This window comes from Lactuca saligna, chromosome 4 (assembly GCF_052625555.1).
Source record: "Lactuca saligna cultivar CGN05327 chromosome 4, ASM5262555v1, whole genome shotgun sequence".
Classification (NCBI taxonomy): Eukaryota; Viridiplantae; Streptophyta; class Magnoliopsida; order Asterales; family Asteraceae; genus Lactuca; species Lactuca saligna.
In genome coordinates this window covers 234,449,502-234,454,823 of record NC_136420.1, presented here as the reverse complement: position 1 = coordinate 234,454,823, position 5,322 = coordinate 234,449,502, and positions in this window count along the sequence as shown.

Genomic DNA, 5,322 nt, shown 5'->3' with positions numbered 1-5,322 from the left:
CCCCTTTTAAGTAGAGTTTACGGCCCAAGAGTGTGTCTTGGCCATAAACTCACTCTTGTCCCCCATATTTCATGTTTAAAGTGTTTAAATGCTAAAACCAATATCCCACAAGTCATATCTAAGTCCCAACTATGATTTGGAAGGGTTATTTGGCTCAAAACCCCTTGAATATGAGTTTACGGCCCAATAATATGTCTTGTCCGTAAACTCACTTTTGTCCCTCAAAATCAATGTTTTACATCTTATAAGTCCTTTCCATTAAGCCATTAAGCCATATCTAATGTCCAACAATGCTTAGGAAGGGTTTTAGGGCTTAAAAACCCATGTTTTATGAGTTTACGGCCCAAGCTTGTTCCTTGGCCGTAAACTCATGTTCTTGGTCCCAAAACACAAATTAAACATCAATTTGAAGGCTAAAGAGGTTGAATAAGAAGTTAGGGGTGTTACCTCTTTTATTTCAAGCCTTAAATCTTTGTTTTGGACCTTGATTTTGTGATGAGGAGAGAGGTTGTGAGAGTTAGATGAGAATTTGACCAAAGGCTTCAAATGGAGGCTTAAACATGTTTATATAGTGTTTAAGTTTTGGACGTGGTGGAATTCTACCCGATACCGGCGTTAGACGAGGCTTTTGGTCGTACCCGATTGAATTACCGTAACCCGATACGGTAAATTTCTAGAAATATTCCGATCACTAGAATTGGATGTTAAAATGATTTCTAATTGTATTAAGACACCCATTAAGTCATTTTAAATGTGTACTAATTAATGACTTAATTATACGGAAGATCGGAAATCGAATTTGGAAACGATGATTGGTTGCGCGAATTGTACTACGAAAGAGTTACAAGAAATGATACGGAAATTTTCGGGTTGTTACAGAGGTACCTTTGGTTTTGGTTCAGCGGCAACATCGGAAGGGGTCCAAGATGACTTGGCAGATTGAGTCGAAGATGTGAGGGCAGCATCCAGAGTTGTTCGAATAATGAGACTTCGGGGGTGAAGTCTGGTTCCAGTGGGGGAGAATTGTAATACCCCGAGATTCACGTACATTTCTTTTACCCTTATTCTTTGTCATTAGTCATGAATAACCCTTGTGTGGAGAAACGTTATCATGTGAGTACGCTGGGCGTACCAGGGGGTACGCTGCGCGTATTCGTGTGCTTAGTTTGGACGCGAATCGCCAAGGTACGCTGGGCGTACCCGACCCAGGTGCAAAACCCTAATCCGTCTTGTGCACTATTTAAAGGGTGCTAAGGCTCATTTCTCAGCCTCCATATCAGTAAGTGAAACCAGAAAAGAGAGCTTCCATCGTCCTTAGTGTGTGAGAGTGTTGATTGGAGCTTTTTGTGCCTTGGTGACTTAGTGAAGAAGAGGGAAAGGAGTTCTCGGAAGCTAAAGCTTCAGGTACCATTTTGGATCTAAGATCTACAGAGCAAGGGACTACACTTAGTGGTATAAAGTTCGAAACTTTCCTCTTCTTTTGATTTGTTGTTGCATGTGCTTTTGCTACGGCTAAAAACCCCAAAGGTGGAGACTTTATGAGTGTAAAGTGCTCCATGGTCCGAGATCTGTCCCCATTCAGTGCTATTAGTGATTTAGAGCCATAAAGCTTCCATCTTTAGTGATTATTTTGAGGTCATGCTTGAATATAAGCCTTATAGAGTTAAAGGATGGAACATTGTGAGAGTTGGTGAGTTATCCAGCCATGCAAAGGCATAAAGTCATCAACTTTATGGGTTAAGAGGCGTATATGTGGTCGGATCTAAAATCTGGACGTGAGTCTTAACTATTTAAGACCTAAAGAATTAAAAGGCTGAAGTTGGGGAGTACGCCGGGCGTAATCCCAATACGTGGCGCGTACTGGGTGGCGGTCCCCGATCCTGAGAGGCAGCTGGGTACGCCCAGCGTACACATCTGGTACGTGCAGCGTAACCCGATAAGTTGACTTTTGAGTTAACTTTTAAGGTATGGTCTATTGTGGGGATTTTTGGTTGTGAGAGGGGTAAAATGGTCTTTTACCATTCTAAGAGTGTCATGTGAGGACATAGTCTAGCCTTTGAGAGTTATAATAATTAGAGTATTTATTTTATATGATTAGGCGGAGGTTAGACCAGCATTACCGAGTTAGAGATTACTGAGATACCCGAGGTGAGTCTTCTCACTATACTCTACCTAGTGTGGTAACATAGTTATGTGATAGAGTATTTTAGAGTTATATGCCAGTGTAATTGCATGTTATTTATGTGTTATGATTTATTGTGATATGTGCTATGCATGATTCAGAGTTACAGAGTTAGGACCTTCGGGCCCACAGAGTTTGGACTTTCGGGTCCACAGAGTTAGGGCCAGAGGGCCCATAGAGAGTTGGGGCTAGAGGGCTCCATTGAGACACATAGACCTGAGGGTCAACAGAGTTACAGCCTCGAGTGGCTATTATGTGTTAGAGTGGTATTTTGGGGAACTCACAAAGCATTTATGCTTACAATGTTATGTGTTATGTGTTTCAGGTACCAGTGATGATCGCGGGAAGGCGCCGACATGATTCGTACACACGCACACCGGAGTTTATGTATTTTGATCTTGGGTTTTGTACTGATACAATGTTGACACAATGTTTTTATTTATGATTGCAAAATGATATTTTATGGTTTCCAAAAGTGAAAATTTGTTCAAATTTTTACGGTGTTACAGAAAACATAGATCAAGTATTAGGGTTGCATGCACACATAAGAATTATATGTTTTGCATATTATACCCATCATATTTGTGGTCACGCCTCTTGCCTTCTTCCCATATCTTAGCTAGAGAATAACTTGTAATAAATTGTCCGCCCACTTTGGCCATCGGTTTAGGGATGGTACGTTGTACTCATGAGAATCTATGTCCCCAGCTCTTCTTGCAATGCATGCCAAAATATAGAGGTAAATTTTGTTTCATGATCTGACACAATCAACAATGTAACTCCATGAAATCTTACTACATCGTCAACATATAACTTCTCCAACTTTGCTATAGTAGTCGTCTATTTAATTGCAAAAAATATTGCGCTCTTCGTCAGACGGTCAACAATGAACCAAATGACATCGTGACCTGAAATCGTCTTTGGCAATCCCATAATAAAATCAAATATGATCTCGTCCCACTTTCATGTTGGAATATGACGAGACTTTGATTGCCTATACGAAGCTAGATGCTCGAACTTGACCTAAGCACAAGTCAAACATTCAGATATAAACTTTTCAACTGCCGGCTTCATATCAGACCACCAATACATCAATTTCAACTCACTATAAGTCTTTGTATTCCTTGGATGAATGGAATACTTGGACCTATATGCTTCCTTTAAAATCATATTTTGAGAATCTCCTAAGGTAGGAACCCAAACTTTATTCTTAAACGTCTTCAAACCTCGATCATTCTCTTTAAACTCTATACTTTTATACAACTTTTCTTCCATGATGTTCTCGAGTTTCAATGCATCCACTTGATCAACTCTAACATGTTCTAAAAGATTGGATACCAACTTAAATTTCATTGATCTTCCACTTACACAGACTTCTAGCGCCTTTCGGCCTAACGCATCTGATACCACATTTGCTTTCCCGACATAATAAATTATATTGCATACATAATCACTTATCAGTTCTAACCACCTTCACTGCCTCATATTTAAATCCTCCTTCATGAACACATGTTGTAGACTCTTATAATCAGTGTACAACTTGTATTACGTATCATACAGGTAATGTCTTCAAATATTTAAGGAAAAGACTATCGTTGCCAACTCCAAATCACATGTCGTATATCTCGTCTCGACCTCTTTCAGTTACCCGGAAACATAGGCAATAACATTACCACCTGCATCAAGACACACCCGAGACCTTTAGCCGAAGCATCACTATACACCATAAAATATTTAGTCCCATCGGGAAATGCTAACACCAGAGCTTCACATAATTTCTTTTTCAAAACTTCAAACGCTTCTTCTTGATCATGTCCACAAATGATATTTACTTCTTTTTTGTCAACGTTGTGAGGGAAATGGTAATGCAGGAGAAATGTTAAATGAGATGAATGTAGTATTCGGATAGACCTAGAAAACTACACACTTCAGTGGACGTCATCGTAAGTTCCAATTTGACAACTACTTCAATATTTATGGGATCTACCATGATTCTAGCACAAGACACAATGTTGCCAATGAATTGAACTTCATGAAGATAAAATTCTCACTTCAAATGTTGGATTTGGTGTCTAAGCCCATAACTATAACTGTGATATATTTGACCCGATTGTAGCATGGTCATTTTGGGTTGCCTTCACGAGTGAAATTTGATAGGATGGATGTTTGAGAATAAGGTTATTTATGATTTATTGATATATTACAAGTATACTATATTAATATGAAATCGTATTATTATTATTTTAGTATTGATCAAGAATTAATTTGGAATTAATTTTATGGTCAAAATAGACTAATTAAATGTATGGGGATTGATTATGTAAATAAATGATTCTTATAGTGTGGGCCAATGATCCATGATTATGTAGATGGGCTAAACCAATGAAATAATCCATGGATAGTTAAACCCATGGAGCATAAGAATGTAGAAGGTCATTAGGGTTTGCAAAGATGTAACCCTAGCACTATAAATAAAACCCTCATGAACCAAAATCGATTGCACCTTCTTTGTGAGCTAAGCAACTTATTATTTTAAGCCTTCTCTTTCATATTGGTGTTTGTGAACCATTATAGGCGTCGCACTTGGGGTGCTCAAGCTTCAAAGGCCAAGAACTAGAATTCCTTCATAAAGGTATGTCATTTAACTAGTTGTATTGTTCATCTAACAATTTGTATGCTAGTTAGGACAATGCTTTGGAAAAATTGAAAATGCACATATAATTAGAGAAAACATAGATCCAAATCATTTAGGATTGCATGTGCACCATAGGAGTGTTATAGTGCTCAAAACTCAATAGTGGTATTAGAGACTAGGATTGTTTTCTATTATATTTTATGCTTGCTAATTTTTCAAAGCTGGAGAAGCCGATTTTTTGCCTTCTGACTGGTGAACTCGCCGAGTCCACTAGCTGACTCGACGAGTCCACCCAATAATGGACCAAATCGAAGAGTCCAGATCATGTACTTGCCGAGTTGGTGCTCTTATGTGCAGAATTGTGAGTTTTTGGCCAGAATTGGATTAGGATCATTACCCCCAAACTGTTTTTTGAACCATGAAAGTTGTTTTTTGATATGGTAATGATCATGCTTTTCCATTTAAAAGATAATTGTCATAATTTCAAGATTTGTATTAGTTTATA